Raw genomic sequence first — 18,335 nt, 5'->3', positions numbered from 1 at the left:
ATTGTAAGCGTCTCGGAGGTCTAGAATGCTGAACTTCTCATCCCCACAGAGATTACCAAATATGTCATCTATAATCGGCAATGGGTATTGTTCCACTTCGCACACGGGGTTCAAGGTGACTTTAAAGTCACCACAAATCCGCACCGTCCCGTCTTTTTTCAGCACGGGTACTATGGGCGTAGCCCATTCAGAATGAGGCACGGGGGAGATTATGCCCGCCGCAACTAGCCTGTCCAGCTCTTGAGACACTTTTTCGCGAAGTGCAAATGGAACCTTCCTTGCCTTGTAAAACTTGGGGTTTGCTCCTTCTTTGACGTGTAGTCGGGCCGGAGGGCCTCTCAGCAGTCCAGTTCCGTCTGTGAACAGCTCCGCGTAGCGCTCCAGTAGTGCTGCGCACGGCGATGCAGACGTGCTTTCCGTGCTTGTTTCTTTGACGTGCAATACAGGGACGCCTTCTGCACGCAATTTCTGCAAAAGATCCCGCCCACAAAGGCTGGGGCCGTCACAATTCAGAACCGTTAGGCTACAGTTTACTGCCAAAGATTGGTAAGAAACATTCATCTTGAGCACTCCAAGTACCGGAAGCTTGCCGAGATAACATGACAACTTTATCTGTGCTTCTTGCAGCTGCGGCCATCGTTGACGGTACGTTTCATAAACTGCCCTGGGAATTACACAGACTGGCGATCCTGTGTCGATGTCCATCGTCAGATTGATGCCACCCCAATTGAAACATTTCCTGATAGGTGGAACCAAAGCTGGAGCAGTGGTCAATGACCAAATCTGCGATGCGTTGCTGTCGCTATCTTCAGTATCGTCCTTCGTATGCGCTGTTAATGCTAGCGCTCTGTCGGTGGTACCCGCCGTGGTTGCTCAGTGGCCATGGTGTTGGGCTGCTGAGCACGAGGTCGCGGGATCGAATCCCGGCCACGGCGGCCGCATTTCGATGGGGGCGAAATGCGAAAAACACCCGTGTACTTAGATTTAGGTGCACGTTAAAGAACCCCAGGTGGTCCAAATTTCCGGAGTCCCCCACTACGGCGTGCCTCATAATCAGATCGTGGTTTTGGCACGTAAAACCCCATAATTTCATTCGCTCTGTCGGTGGTGGTTTCGGGCGAGCACATTCTGGCTAAGTGACCCTGCCGTCTACACTTGAAACATCGCCGCTTCTTTAGCCTGCACGTCGAAGCTTTGTGCCCATAGCTTCCACAACATCTGCACAGTGCTTGCGACGTTACGGGTTTCTTTTTACTCGAGCCTGGTTCACGTCGCTGGGATAACTGTAGCACATGCGTCTGCTCGTTGTCGGCCGAAATGCCTTGTGAATCAAGTTCTGCGGTTTCCGCGGCAAGAGCGAGGGCCTCAGCGTCAGCCAAAGACAAATCCTTCTTCGCTAGTAGCTGTTTCTGTAAGCTCTTGGACCTTACACCACACACTATCCGGTCCCTTATCATGTTGTCCAACATTGACGCAAATTGGCAATTATTCGCTATTTGGCGTACGGCCACAATGAATGCGTGCATAGGCTCTCCCTCTTGCTGACAGCGATGATAGAACTTGAACCGCTCGGTAATTTCATTCGGCTGTGGGTTATAATAGCTGTTTAAGGTCGTCACAACCTCATTGTAGCTCAAAGAACTTGGCGGTAGGGGTGCAACTTTTCCACATAAAACTTCAATTGTCGAAGTTCCGAGCGCGGCAACAAGCAAGGCTCTTTTCTTCGCATCTTCGGTGATACTGTTAGCTTCAAAGTACGCTTCGATTTTTACAATGTAGGGTTGCCACTTATCTCTCGTATCGTCGAAGTCTGGTAGCTTGTGGGCCATGGCTGGCGTTGGTTCCGGGCGGTTGTCAGGTCCTGCAGGAACCTTCGCTTGTTTCAATCCCACCCTCGTCGCCACTGTTGCCGAGCCGCTGGGAAAGTCCGTACATCCGGAAGGAAATCAGACAGCGTTTCCAGGCATAATGCGACGTTTTATTGTCGTCTCGGAGATATATAGAAAAGGGGGGGAGGTGGGAAAGAAGAAAAGGTGGCACACGGCGCAAGGGCAGCTGCCGCATGCCGATTCGGCTGACGTAAGTGATAACACCTAATAATGCGACCAAAATTAAGCAATCTTTAAAAATCTGGTTCTACTTTTGCCCATTTTCGCGGGAAGGTACTAGAGCTACAAAGCTGCGGTTTAAAACTAATAAAGGTACATAAATGAAATTTTGCATCCTAAATGGAAATTCCTTGAAATCTAATTTATCCAAAATTTAGCTACCTTGAGCTTGCCTGGCTGTTTTCAACAGAAGTTGCGATATGTTGGCAAACTTCAAAAGCAAATTATCCAAAAAGTAAAAATTCAGCACTATTTTGCTGCGTCTAGGAAGTAGATAAATGTGTCCTAAAGCTACAGAGCAAGCCACAATGCAGTAAATGCGGCAGTTTCTTCTAAATATAGTCACAACTGAGATACAGTTCGCAAAAACCATGTATCTCCTGCTTGTTCTTGAACATTTATTTCTACATCACATTAATCAATTTCTTTAGAAAACATATAGTTGGAATCTACAAGAGTTAAGCTTTTTTATGGTATGCACGACAGCTTTATATCCTAAGTAGAAGAGCCATCACGGTTGCTCCAAAAGTACTGAAAACGGGGGGCTCGTGCCGCCCGGACGTGGCACCGCCACCTTAACGCCTGCTTAGCAGGCGTTTGGTCGCTCAGTCTCGCCATGCCGGTTGGGCCGCCTGTGCGTGCGCTTCAGCGCAAGCGACAGGCTGAATCCGATCATTCAATAGATATAGCTATATGACAAGCTGCGAAATCTCAAGCGAAGGCAAAGTTGGGTGCTGAAACACCGCAGCAAAGGAAGGCCAGATTACCACGTTATAGAGAAGGTTACCAAGTGTGGAAGCGGACATTATAGAAGCACTGCGTGCGTAGTCTTTGCGAAACCAAGCCAAAGATACCTCTCGCTCGCGATAGCTAGGTTTACAAGAGTTAAACCTCAGCAAATATATTTAGCTCCCGCTTCACAAGTGGTAGAAATGGAAGTGGCATACGCATAGATACGCGATTAAGTAAGATTTTGGCGTTGTTCTTACCTTTGATGGGGCACTCTGTCTTCATGATTCCAACCTCGATGTTAGCTTTGGGTAACGCCACATTAGTCAGAGATTTCGTCACTAGGGTACGTGTTCCAGCCTACTCGGGAGGGCGTTGCAGAATCCTGAATGTTTTATGGCTTGTCGACTCAGCAGAGCTTCTTTCTATTTTTGATGACGAAGACTGCTTCGTGGATATTGGTACCCATTTTATTTTATGTTTTGCTATTTATGCCCGTTACACCTTCGGAAGGTGGGGGCTTACAACCGCATTTCATTTTGCGTTCTTTTTTGTCCCGGGGAAAAATTAAGCCATAGGCCATGGCGATCGCCGCCTAGCCTGGGCCTGTCAGTTGATATTTCCCCCCCTTGTTTGGCCCCATGATGTTGGCGTCATGCTGCTTGAGTGCAATTACTGTCACATTCGCAACAGTGTCGACCTTGAAGGTGAAGGGTACGTAGTGGACGGTGACAGTTATCCGCCACGGCCGTGATGGTCCCCTTTCACTTCATCTAAATCTAGTTATTCAAAGCCACTAAAAGCTCTCTAGCGAGCACAAGGTTTCGCGCTTTGGCTTCGACAGGCTCACAGAAGCGCAGTGGCCTCTCTTCCCACATGCTTGCGTGTCTTGTCGGTCACGGGGCATTGTGTCTTCACGTGGGCTCGCACGCCGCCTCACGAGTTCCTGCGTTCGTCTTTCGCCTTGCTTTTGCGTTGTGGGTGCGACGACCTGGAGGGGACATTTATTTCTTTATGACGCGTTTTACTACTTTCCTAGTCACGTACTTCTCGTACGCCGTGATCTGGTCGCTCGAAGGAGCGTATTTCCTGGTGTTTGTGTCGTACAGGGCTTTCTGGACGTTGCATATTAGTATAATGCAGGAATTTTGGCGTTCTAGCTTGTCTTACACTTTCGTGAACGTAACTTCTTTTACCGCCTTCCCCTGTATGGTAGCTAACCGACAATACGTGATATATATCCCATGTCGAGTACGCTTAGCCATTTGAAATTCTGTGAGTACTCTGAAGGCTGTAAGCAAAGTAAACGGCTCAGGACAGAATAGGTTGAAAGTGTCTGATGACTGGTGCGACGTTTCTAGTGCGTCTGTATGGCTTATGATTCCAGCAGTCACCTTCTCTCATCAGTGCTGGTATAGGGAATGGCAAGTTTGGTAGCCGGGCCAGAGGGCTGGCGCATGCCATGTGGTGCATTAGCAACACGCCATTGAGAATTATTCGACATGAAAAGTTTTACACAAAAATCTACATATTCCAAAGCTTTTGCTCATGATACATTTACTTGATGGGCGAAATCCCGCGCACATTTCAATCGCAAAAGTCACCAGACATTGCTGAATCCTGTTACCTCTTCTGTCGTCCCCTGCACCAAGTTACATGCACTCCAAGTGCACGTACCCTGGTGACGACCTTTCAGTTCATCTTAAAGAGCAGAATAATGTGGCTAGGCTTCGCAGATCGGTATGGTTTCCAACACGTTGCATGTACACACAGTACGCGAGCTACTGGAGCACAATACGCAGTGGTTCACTGTGAACGTATAACGCTTTAAAGCGCCCTGAACCACTTTTTATCGATGTGGAGAAAATAGTTTGACGTAACAATAGGCTATTTCAGAAATACTTCGCCGCAAAAAGTACTTCAATGCGTTCAGCAGAAGCGGAGTTATTGGCAATCAAACACGGCCTCCGCTGTTCTCCCATTCCTTCTTCAATGCCTTGCACTGCGAAGCCTACGGTGGAGTGGGGCGGGGCCACCGCGCTCCGGCTTCGAAATGTCACGGTGGAGTGCCGTTCTAATTTTATTTTGGATGTCAACGTATACGCCGCTACTTCCGATTTTGGTGCCTACGCCGCGCTAAACGTAAGCCAAACGCGGTTGTCCTCAGCGAGCCACAGTGCGTTTAGCCAGTGGACTCGTGGCGGTGTACTCGCGGCGGCCGCGGTGTAGCCGACCGCAGCGACCAATAGCAGCCGCGTATGGGAATGCGCTTTATTACGAAATAAGCAGCCAGAAAAGAGTAAGGATCATGACATCGGTTGAAACGAGCGCGTTTGAGAGAAAGATGACTTCCCGCTCCACTCGCCAGCTCCATCCACCGCGTACGACAGCAGAACTTGGCTGAGATGTTCACAGCAGCGTATGCTACCCGCGGACTATGTTATTTCACCAAGCCCGAGGAGTGATTGAGGGCCCTTTTAAAGGCCAGTACAAGTAGACGGTATAATTAGGGTATCGCTGTATATATGGTGTCCCAGCTAACACTATCCAAGCTATTTATCTAAAAAAAAAAGATTTAGAGAACACGCTGCAAGATGCAGTTTTAAGGCCTGCAGTGTTCGGTCGTTAGACTTCTTGCACCCAATCACGGTAGGCTTTATGATTATATATTGCAATGTTTTAATCTTTTTTTTTCTTTTTTTTGCTGAAAAGCCTAGCTAACGTTAACTGGCAGACACGCGCTATAGTGGCGTGAGAGGTAATTACCCTATCTGAAAATATTACCACTACACGTTAAGGCTTTTCTCTTTTGTGGCAATTTTCCTGTTTCATTTCAAATATTTTGTTTCATCTATTTTTTAGCGAATACGAAACAGTATGTAGTCAAGCCGAGCAAGATCTTTCTATAAAAGTAGCGTTCGTGCTGTATGTGCACGCACTTATTGCAGTTACTGACGTGCTAAAAAAAGTAAAGGCATATTGAAATAGTAAGAACACCTTGTAGGCACTTGTCCCACTATTTCCTGTCTAGCGCTCTCCTTATCCACAGCAAATATTCGGCACTCACTTTATATTAAAGCTCTGACAACGCCAAATAATTGCATAAGTATGTTTGAAATGCTAGGCCTTGTTCTATTTTTTTTAGAAATGCCTTCTTAGATTTCAGAGAAATAGACCGGGGCATGTGGTCAGTTGTAATCAGGAATTATTGTTTAACGACTACTGCCACTTTAAAAATTATTTTATTGACTTCTACAACAGCGTTTTCAGTATCACGCGGAATTAGTTACGACTTTAGACATTTCGTTACGCTATTTTTTCTTCATTAGACGAAAAAATTATGATGCCTGCCTTCTGCATCGCAAAATGTACATGAGGTGTTTAAGTCGTGCTTGTTTCAGACATGACAAGCATATCGCGCACTCGTTTAGCCGAGACAAGGCGGAAACTTGTCGAGTATAAGTGCTTAACAGTTTGACAGGCCTGTGAGGTTTGCTTTTGCCCGTGAGGTTTGCTTTTAGTTTAAAAAGTTAGCTCCTGACGGTTGTGCATCGTCATTTTCATTACCTTCGTTTAGCACTAGGCTATGAAGAACATACCTGTAGTCCTTTCTGCAAGCAGCACCAGTTTATAACAACTATCTGTGCATGGCATATGCAGTTCTTATTCAAAAAGAGCATAACATTGTCACAGAAAATTAGTTCCAGCACTGAATGACATAATACAGAAACACTAAAGCTCAGGAATTCCTCAGAAAGATTCAGGCTGGTCTTAATTTTTGTGGGCTGTGGGACACAAATACACGGACATAAAATTACACGAAGGCACTTCGACACCGACTGAATTGACAAATTGAGTTATGAGTTGGCATCGGAGCAACGGCCTCTTGGATCAAATTATATATATATATATATATATATATATATATATATATATATATATATATATATTGTTTGTTCTATTTCATGATTATATTTTATGTTTCTTTTGTAAACAATGTATTCATGTAGTATTGCTGTATTTGATGTATTGCCAAGAAAAATAAAAAAATACATTAATGAATATGCTTCCGTGTTCAGCGCAACAACTTGCACGCTTTTACGCGTGAAAAAAGCAAGCAAATTTGATAGTCATCTTTGTTGGAGTACTGCAGTGATGCTGTTGCAGAACCGAATCTTTAATATACGGCTGATCGATACGCAGATGTACAGGAGCAAGATAACCCGCCAGCAGCTGAAAATCCTCAACACGCACATTGTTGGCTGGCTGGCACATGACGTCTCGTTCAACTTGGCTGAGGAAAAGTGTGGTGGCGCAGGAAATCGGCTCCTCAAGATGCGGGAATGGACTGCAGCATGATGGCCGCCAGAAAGTGTCGAGTACCTGAAGGAGCTCGGCCGACACGTCGTTTCGGGCACTAATCTGCCTGCTTATCTGCTCAGTACATAGCTATTTGTAAACCCATATTTGGGACAACTAACCTTAGTAAGTTTACCGCCAATTTCCGCTAGAGCTCGTCAAGACTAAATTTTGTGAGGTATTAATTGTCATTTTTTTGTTCAGTATAGCCGTGCCCGTTCTCGACCATGCATGTCCGGGTGCGTGCTGTCGTTCAGTTTTTTATCACATGCTTCCCGAAAGTGGTCGCTCTCTATAGCTTTGTTATCAGCTACTTCGTCATCAAATTGGCAGCTCAGCGTTGACTGTGCATAGAACTGGCTACTCAGGTCGAGATCAAGTGCGCGTGCTGTAACCGGTTTTGCTAGAGTAAACGCTCGTTCACACTGGGACATTCGGCGTCTGTAGCGGCGCGGAATCAAACTCGGAGGCGGCGAATTCCGCCGAAATGGACCTCTCTCAACCTGTCGGTTACAGTCCAATGTTTGTCACCGATGCCACCGGAATCCTTCGCCGCGAACCAATCAGGGGAAAAAGCAGCAGCTGAATGATCCCTCGCTGCAATCTACGAATGGCGTCGACCGCGTCTGATCTGTGGTTTCGCATTCGTCTCAAGAGGCCGTGTGCACGACTGTGACAGAAATGTCATTAAGTTCTGTGAGAAATTACCATGTACTACAAGCATGACGCCGAGAACAAGTTGATTTCGTGAATAAGTAGCTGGCGCGAAAATTAAAAGCGGACTGTTGCGGGAGCTTCAGAAAATGTTCCGAGAAAAAACACCACAAGGACCGTGTAAGTTAGTGCCTAGTCGGCAGATCGGGCTAGCAGTAAAATTGGCCCGCTTTCTTTATATTCGCGATATTTCGATAGGAGGCAGCAGCTTCGGTGGTGCGACTGGCTAGCAATGTGAACGACGCGGCATTTCGGCCCTATAGGAGATTCCGCCCAGCTCTAGATGCGGGATATCCCAGTTTTAAAGACCCGTAACTACTGCTCGCATATAGAAAGAGCGAAAGAATGTGAGAGCATTCTAATACACGGGTACTTTACTGACAGCGACAGTGAGGTTTAGCGTTGCGCTTCAACTCCTCAGACAGTGTTCGAACCATGGTTCCAACCATACGCGGGGCCGATATGCTAGCACGACGCAGCACGCAAGACAACGCCTGTTATTAGAAGGAACGGCGACCAAGCGTCTCAGAGCGCTCGCGTCATGAACGGCGCTAGAGGCGTTGCAGGCGTCGTACCTCGACTCTTCACTGGATGAGATCGACGGGAAACCGTCCACATTAGTCAGCGCCAGTGCTGACCAATTCCGAAGACAGTTTTCTAAGAATTCGCATGAAAAATTCACTAGATTTCAGAATGTTTTTTTTTACTTTGTTAACATTACTTCTGTAATGATAAATTTTTACCTGTATTTTGGAAACAGACTGCAAATTTTATAGTATCAATTTATCTTTTGGATCGGTTCAAAATATTGAAATAGTAAAGTCACGCATTCAAGCTAAAATGACAGTTGCAGTGCAGGTTGTTTAACGACACCACCTCCTGCTTGAAGCCACATTAGGCGAAGAACGTCAACGCGAATATATTATGCCTGTTGCGCAATGTTATATAGCACGTAGAGCAAAATGCCAACATTACACGCAACCCTATGCAAATTGTGAGGCAGATGGGTGCCGTACTTCTCTTACGCATTGTAACGCAGTGAAAACAGCGGGCAACTAAATGACATCAATGGAAAACATGTGCATAATTTTTGAAGGCAGAGTGGGGACGTAGCGCCACCACACTTATGCGCTTGCGCGTAATTTGCAGCGAGGCACTAACATACGCGGCAAATATTTATCTTTGCTCCAAAACGAAACTCGCCCAAACACATGACAACTGCGACTTTGTCCAGGTTGCTCTGTCTATGGGCGGTTTACGGTGAGTTTTAGTAAACGCGTGCGTAGTCGGCTGTCTAGCGCCACGACCACAATGTTGTGCTCGGTGAAGGTATATTCATCCGTTACGCTCATATTCACCGGTGCTGGTTTGTTTGGTTTTCAAGAATACGTTTTTTAAACGTCTTTATTTCCGCATTTAATAGGCGAAGCCTTGCTGCAGTAAAGGGGTGCTCTATGGGAGTGGGTTTGTTTTGCTGGTATCTTGCAATTAACCCATGGCCATCAGTTCTCAGACTCGTGTAGAGCACCTCACCAAGGCAAGCCGGTGGTTGGACCTGCGACGCGCCAGAGGGTGCTAAGAATCTCTGGATCCAGGCAGGCGGCCACTGGAAACTGAACCTGGCAATGTTTAACACGCAAACCCTCTCGAGTGAGGATAGCTTATGCGGGCTCTTAGAGGAATTATCAGGCATTGCGTTGGATACTGTTGTTGGCCTTAGTGACTTGGTCAGGCCTATATAGGGCTGGCAATAATCACGTCCTCTGCTACTGACGTCTTTACATTAGAGAGAATAGGGGGTAGGGTTTCTAATTGACAAGGACATAGCGCGCAGCATTCATGAATTCTGCAGCATTCATGAGATGGTAGTAGTCGTCCTAAAAAAGCTAAATAGGCAATATTGATTAAAGCCTACGCTCTCAATTCTACTCACGATGATCAATAAATAGAACAGTTTTATGAATAGGTTGAATTAGTAATTAGAAAGGTGCATACTCAATATATTGTACACTCTAAGGCAAAAGAGAGTCATACGGGTGTGTAGTTCATCCCTTTGGGGACTAAATGAGCTGCCACAACCATTAATCCCTTTTGGGACTAACGGCGCCAGGGCTAACTGTTAGTCTCGATGGACTAACAGTGCCAGGTTTAACCGTTAGTCACGATGCTGTTGCACCGCAACAAGCTAACCGTTAGTCCCGATGCCGTTGCACCGCAACAAGCTAACCGTTAGTCCCGATGCCGTTGCACCGCAACAAGCTAACCGTTAGTCCCCAACCCCATGCCATTGCACCTCACCAGAAGAACGGTCACTCCACACAGATCAACTGTGAGGATGATCCATATGAGATGATCTGTTCATCCCCAGGGATTAAGTTCAGAAATTACACTTAGTAGGGCTAATCTTGCCATTTTGTCCCACAGCATGCTTTATATACGATGAGCTGCAATGCAATTTCCACATTGAAAATTTACTGTGAATGTCTCCAAAGTGTTTACTACTTCGGTACACACTGGAAATATAAGGGAAAAGGTGACTCATGAAAAACATCATGAAATAGGTTTTATTGATATATAATGTACAAGACAGGCAAAAAGTCTGATTAAAACGCATGCCTGGCAGATAAATAAAGCAATACATAAATTGTCTTCAACAAAATCACGCAAGGTTATTATGCTTAATTCTCAATTGAAACATGCTTTTAACTTTGTATACGCAACACGCGCTAGTGGTGAGAGGTGCGCGTTGCTTGGTACATTCAAAAGTTTAGCTATCACTTATAGCGTTTTGTGCACTCCTTTTGCAAACACGATGTCGAATGCCCAATAAAGGGCGAACAATGTTGACAGCGCTTCTGACAGCGTGTTCTCTTGAATTTCGATGTCCTCCAGACAGACCCTAAAGGGGGTCGAATCCCACGCGTCAATTGTGCATAATCGTACATAATAGGCGCGCAGTGCACAGTGCTGCTGTCCTGCAAAGAAAGAATTTTCAAATACTTAATGACAATTTGTTAGCTTCAATGGTATTAAAAGAAATGAGCCAAAAGTGGAGACACCCTTGGAAGTAAATGAATTCCCATGTTAAAATATATGCAAGGTGAAATAAAAGCATAAGCTCATCATTTTGATAAACATTGCAGCACTTTATGTATGACATATACTAAGAAGTTTCTAACAACACTCAAGAACATCTGTTAAGTTACTAATGCACGGGCCTTGGCTTGAATAAAATATTTTGAGCGTGCCGAGTTCAGGCAAAAAGGGTGAGAATGTGTCCCAATGCAATATGTCCGGCCAGTTTGCTGTGGGCTCTACTTTGCTGAGGATACGACGTGTTCCTTTCCAAAATTTTTGTCAGTGTGTCTTTGGCGACAGATGCCAGCTCCACGAGAGCTCGCTGTGTGGGCAGTGCGGCGACCTCAGCAATAGCTGCCATTGTAGCCTTTGTGATGTAGGCCCCTCAATGCACATCACATCAAGCCTATGGGCGTCTTGCGCTGCAGCTTGAGGTAGCGGCGCCTGGTGGCGGCGAAAAACGTCATCTGTGCAGTACCAGTTTGGGTAGTACTGAGCCCTGGCTGTGGCGAAGCACGTTTCGAGCCCGAGTTTTGCGTCGATTCGCACATTTTTCTGCCCTGTTTCGAGTGCTAAAAGGCTCGTCACTTCTCACAGACCACGCCGACCACGCTGCGAGCAGGCCGCAGCCTAGTTTAACGAAAACGGACTCTCCGTGTGCCGCGGGACGTAATGGTGGAAGCAGAAAGAATCGGCGACCCTGATCCGCTGATTGAGACCTAGCTCAGCCTCGAAAAATCGTCACCATCGTTACTGCTGTATCGTGAGCTGCCACGAGCAAGAAGGCCTGAATCCCAACATCAGATTATATCATTTTCCTTCAAGGCCTCACGAAGCGGAGCGTCGGGCGCGCTGGATAACTTCACTACCCCAGGACGAGCAGCACAGGTTTGAGAGTTAAATGTGCTCATCCGTGACCTAAAGCCAGCACGTTGAGGCAGCGCAGCAAGGCAGTATTGATTACAGCACATAGATTTTCTAGCGCTGTCATTAAAAGCTACATCAAGCGAGCAGCGCCCGAGCTCGCGCTGCAGCGCGATTCGCACGTACGTTACTGCGAGCTCATATGCATTACATCAGTTATTTATCAGCTGCTAAACGGACAAGGTTAAGAAAGGGGTCAGGCAAGGAGACACAATCTCTCCAATGCTATTCACTGCATGCTTAAAAGAAGTGTTCAAGCTCTTAGACTGGGAAGGCTTAGGAGTGAGAATCAACGGCGAATATCTCAGCAACCTTCGGTTTGCAGATGACATTGTCCTATTCAGCAACAATGGAGACGAATTACAACAAAGGATTGAGGACCTTAATCGAGAAAGTGTAAGAATTGGGTTGAAGATGAATATGCAGAAGACAAAGATAATGTTCAATAGCCTGGCAAAGTAACAAGAATTCAGGATCGCCAATCAGCCTCTAGAGTCTGTAAAGTAGTACGTTTATCTAGGTCAATTACTCACAGGGGACCCAGATCATGAGAACGAAATTTGCAGAAGAATAAAATTGGGTTGGAGTGCATACGGCAGGCATTGCCAAATCCTGACTGGGAGCTTACCACTGTCGTTGAAAAGAAAAGTGTACAATCATTGCATTCTACCGGTGCTAACATATGGGGCAGAAACTTGGAGGTTAACAAAGAAGCTCGAGAATAAGTGAAGGACCGCACAAAGAGCGATGGAACGAAAAATCTTAGGAGTAACGTTAAGAGACAGGAGGAGAGCGGTCTGGATCAGAGAACAAACGGGGATAGCCGATATTCTAGTTGACATTAATCGGAAGAAATGGGGCCGGCCGGGCAGGCCATGTAATGCGTAGGATGGGTAACCGGTGGACCATTAGGGTTACAGAATGGATACCAAGAGAAGGTACGCGCAGTCGAGAACGGCAGAAAACCAGGTGGGATGATGAAGTTAGGAAATTTGCAGGCGCAAGTTAGAATACGCTAGCGCAAGACAGGGGTAATTGGAGATCGCACGGAGAGGCCTTCGTCCTGCAGTGGACATAAAATATAGGCTGATGATGCTGATGATGAAAGGGACAGATGGCCGCTACCACAGCGCAGGCATGACTACTTGTTCAGCGGCATGCAGTCAACAAATATTCCAGGAGGCGCGCCGTTTCGCGGCATGTTGAAGGAGCGCTGCCGTCGCGGCACGTACGATCGTGCGCTCGAGCAGTTCCGTACACATGATGTGTGCTTATCGCTGCTATGAATTAATTTATAGGAAGCATTTCCTCGCGTTTGTACGCCTGAATCTAGCAGCGTGCAAACCTTACCTGAAGTTCAACTTCCTACGTGACTCGCTTCACTTGGCATTGACACCGCGCTAAAACTTCTCCGCCTATTTCTTGAACGGCGTACACGTATTCGGTGTTGCGTAATTTCTTGCCTTTACGCGGCGTGCCACCCCTGAAGAAAATCTTCGGAGCCCGATATTCGCTGCAAGCCGTGGTACAGCACAACCGAAAATGGCGAATCCATATTGTAAACGTGCTTTCCGAAGTAGACGACCGAGCTTGGTAGTACCCAGTTTCGGATTGAGGGCGCTTTTTAGCACCATTTTTTGCAGCGCCCCCGGGGCACCGCAGAAGCCCCATAGCAGATCACAATTTTTCACTGTTACGTAGTAACACCCAACTTCCACCCAATAAAAAAGCACCGCTTGGTCATCATCATGATTATCATAATCAGTCACACGTGCGAGAACTCTCAGGCGACAAAGTAACGGTAGTTGCAGTGCTGCCATTATCCGGTCGACATTTAGCGCTTCTATGTGTGTGTATGTGATGGTGTGTTGGTTCAGGTGTGATATAAGCGTTGTCTGCGTGTTCCCCCCGACCACGCCATGCTGCAAAAACAACGCCGGCGACATGTTTCAGGATGCTTACAACGTTGCCTACAAGTTATTAAGAGGCCAACGATGGTAACCCAGCGATGCTGCCAGCCGAAGTGGCAGATCTTTTTGGCAGTGCATGGGAGGATTGCGCAGCAGATCTGCTATCAGCGTCCATAATTGCAGAGCGGCCAGTGTTCCACCGAAGAGCCCCACCACTCATTCCGTTCGTCCGCACCGCTTTACCATTTAGATAGTCATTCCGGTTCATGTCGCCATAACCCCATCTTCCATTATACTATTATACTCTCACATCATCGCAACAGATTAAAATAAAAAATGCTTTAGCCGGGCTTAGGTGACCCTTTCATCTAAGAAAACCGACTACCCAAGTCATACGTGTATAACCTAGTGTTCTTTTCTTTATTATTTAACCTGTCTCCTGATCTTGTAGTTTATTCGGCTTTTGATTTTACATTCTGTTTAACATACTCAGTTCCCCATTTTTGTTATCTGGCCGTGGACATCTATACGTGCGATTTTTTTTTCGTGCGTTACTGGTCATTTGCGTACCTAAGGCTTCTTTTCAATGCAAATTTTCTTTTGCGAGTACAGCACATGTGCTGTCATTTTCTGTCTGTGCCATTGTGTTTAGTAGTGCTGTAACTAAGTTTACAAAGCACAAGTGTAAAGGTTTAGGAAGATATAGAAAAATAAAGAGACCAAGATAAGAGAAAGGTTTAGCGCAGAGCCAGTTCTGATTTCACCATTCAAATAGACTGTTTAAAAGCAAGAATGGAATAAAAGACAACAACGAGATCAATTCGAATGATGTGTATGGTGAAAGTCTGGTGATAAGCAAGAAACTAAAATTGTGATTTAAGGCCTCAATTTTTACAGGAGCTTCAGGAAGTAGGCAAGTTTAATAAAAATTTAAGATCAGTGTTTACAAATTTCTAATTCTACATCAAAAACAGATACATTGCAGTTGCATAAACTACATCTGTTAGACCATATCAAGGGACCAATATATGGCCTCTGTGAAATTGCTAGTATGCTTACAAGGGTTTAGCACATCCTACTCACGAATTAGTGCTACGATTCACAATGCAAAAATATATCAAATTTCTCTGCTTTACATTAAAACAAAACTGTGGTAATGGTTTTCATTTCTTAGATTGCAGAGTTCTAGACTCGTATGGGGACATATTTTTTTTCTAATTTTTAAATTACTTTTTCCCAAATATTGCCCAACATAAAAAAATCTGTTTCTTAGTCGCAAGATTTTGCTTTTCCTTTTATATGCAGCGAATCTTAAGCAGTGGTTGCCAAGAAAACTTTTTCCCTTACTATATATTTAGACAGGAGGTCCGGGCTAAGGCTTCCCCTTAAGGCAAGTTGCTGGTGGACATGAACATTTTCTCTTTGAGGAAACCCTGACCTGTCACTGGATATATAAACAAGACTAGAAAACAGTCAATGTTTGAGGTAATTTAAATAGCCTTCAGCTCCATTTAAGGGTGCTGATACTTGCCATTATGTAGTGAATTAAGCCTAAGAGTCATAACCGTGCTAGAGTGTCGTGGTTTATCCCACAGCTCACCACACCCGTTGTTTCGAGTTCAGGCACACTCACAGTTGTCAATTATTCCTTGCGCTCGTTAAGGAGCCAGGGCAGCAAACAAATTGCAGCGGTCTCCATCAAATCTGTCCCTGCAGGGGCGTCTGCGTCAGCAGGCGTTTGGTATGTCGCGACACCACGTACCCGAACACATGAGGGTTGGACCCTCCCGCGTGTAGCTGTGCGCAACCTAGCCGTGTCCGGGGAAAAGGGGATCCTGGGAGTTGAGCTGAAGCCGGGTGTTTGGACCTTTATGGCCCCTCGGCAGAGGCAACACACTCCTTTTGCCTCTGCTTCACGTAGGCGGCACCCCCAGGCTGACCCACCCAGGGGAAATCGCTAGTCGCATTTTCTTGTCTCGCTCTCCAATCTTCGTCTTTCCTTCTCACTTTTCCATCTTTCCTGCCTTCTATTCACTTCTTTTAACTTCCTATTTTCCAGGCGGCAAGGGTTAACCTTGTGTAATATATCCAGTCTTGGGTATATATATATATAATATATAGATATATATATATATATATATATATATATATATATATATATATATTAGGTTATAGTGGGAATGTACCACTGGCGTACGCAGTGTAGAATATTTCTATTCCTGTGAAGTCCCCAGGTTGGGCTCCGAGGTGGGCGGCGGGCATTCTACCGAATACAGTACTGCTATATGTGGCTTCAAATTTCCCCCCACTGCCTGATCGCTCCCTGAAGAGGGGGCGCACCGATGAAAGCTTCAACTTCTTTTTGAAACCTAAAGAAACCTTTCCCAAGTACCACGTGATACATAGTCCACATGAAACTAAGAAAGTCCGTATGATATCACCATTTGTTCTTGCAAAAAGTCTGACAGAGGCAATCGGCACGGCTTACAAAGTGACTAAAATGGGAAGCGGCGACCTTCTTCTGTAAGTACGTGACAAGCTCCAACAACAAGCTGACAAAACTTATTGCGTTTGGTGATATCCCCGTCTCTGTGGGCCCCCACAGATCAATGAACACTGTGCGCGGTGTCATTTCCGATGACGACCTCTTTGAACTAAGTGAAAGTGAGCTGTTAGATGGATGGCAAGACCAGAACGTGGTAAAGGTGCAACGAATTAAGTTAAGGCGCGACGACAAGGAAATTCCCACAAAGCACGTAATGAATACATTTGGAACAAGTGACCTCCCTGATCCAATAGAGGCCGGATATTGTAAACTTCGCGTACGACGGTACATTCCCAATCCGCGTCGATGCTTCAAGTGTCAGCGTTTTGGGAATGGATCTCAGAGCTGCCGATGGCACTCTACTTGTGCAAAATGTGCATCCAAAGAACACACCTCAGACATCTGTACTTCCGCAACCCACTGTGCAAACTGCGGCGGAGACCACACCTCATATTCGCGATCGTTCCCGTCATGGAAAAAAGAAAAATAAATAATTCAACTCAAGGTCAAACTAAACATTTCCTTCCCAGAAGCGCGCAAGCGTTTCTCTGCACATAATCAGTCGAATCCGTCCTACAGTGATGTGACGCGCCAGGGGGCAGCGCCACATCCTTCGGCGGCCGTCCGCGTCACACGGAGTGTGATGGTGGTTCGGCCATCAGCCCCCCTGGCAGGAGCAGCCAATACTGCTCCGCCCCTTGCCACGAAGGGCCACCAGACCTCCGGGTCTGCCGGTCCCAGGGCTCATGCAGACAGGCCCGAAAAACCCCTGAGCGTGCACGCTGCGCGGGCGTCATCCAACACCTCTGAAGAGGCGATGGATGCAAGTGGCACTATTCCGGCGTCTCAGACGCCAAAGGAACGGCGTAGCTCCGTGGAGCGCGCCGGGAAAAAAGGGAAAAGCCCCATCATGGGGCCCGGAAAGGCCTCGTGAGCTATCTTAATCAATCGCTCTTAGACACACAGCACAAGACACATATACAATGAATACACAGATACTACACTGGAATGTCAGAGGTCTATTACACAATGTTGATGACATTAAGGAACTCCTAAATAAGTACAATCTAAAGGTGCTGTGTGTCCAAGAAACACACCTTAAACCTTCACACACTAACTTTCTCCGACAATATGTGATCTATCGCAAAGATCGCAACGATGCCCTCGCCTCTTCGGGTGGTGTGGCCATACCAGTAGATAAAGGTGTCGCCTGCCAGCAGTCTGAAGCTGCAAACTACCCTTGAGGCAGTTGCAATCAGAGCTGTTCTGTTTCATAAACTAGTAACAATTAGCTCGCTATACATCCCTCCCAGCTACCAACTATCCAAAACAGAATTCCAAGGCTTTATAACAGAACTTCCCGAACCTTACATCATAGTAGGCGATTTAAATACACATAACCACCTCTGAGGAGATTCTCGTTGTGATGCAAGAGGGCGCTTAATTGAAAATTTTCGTTTCTCCACAAATGCGTGCTTGCTCAATAAAAAAGAGCCAACATACTACAGTGTGGCACACAAAACATACTCATCTATAGATTTAAGTATCGCATCAAGTACACTTGTGTCATACCTAGAGTGGAACGTCATCAAAAATTCATACGGTAGTGACCATTTCCCAATCATCCTAAAATTGACAAAATGCGATGAGTATGCTCCACATCCGCCCCGTTGGAAATTCGACGGTGCCGACTGGAAACGATACAGGGAGCTGACATATATGACTTCGCATGACATCTGTACATTTCCTATCGATGATGCAGTGTCGTATTTGACGGCATTTATACCTGATTCTGCGTCACTCTGTGTCCCTCAAACGAACGGATCGCCTTCTAAACAACGTATTCCCTGGTGGAATGAGGAGTGTAAGGAAGCTCGCAAAAATCAAAATAAGGCTTGGAGTCACCTTCACGACTCTCCAACTGCCGAGAACTTAATCAGCTTCAAGAAAATAAAGTCGGAAGATAGA

This window comes from Dermacentor silvarum, chromosome 4, assembly GCF_013339745.2.
Source record: "Dermacentor silvarum isolate Dsil-2018 chromosome 4, BIME_Dsil_1.4, whole genome shotgun sequence".
Classification (NCBI taxonomy): Eukaryota; Metazoa; Arthropoda; class Arachnida; order Ixodida; family Ixodidae; genus Dermacentor; species Dermacentor silvarum.
Note: the sequence above shows the minus strand (reverse complement) of the source record.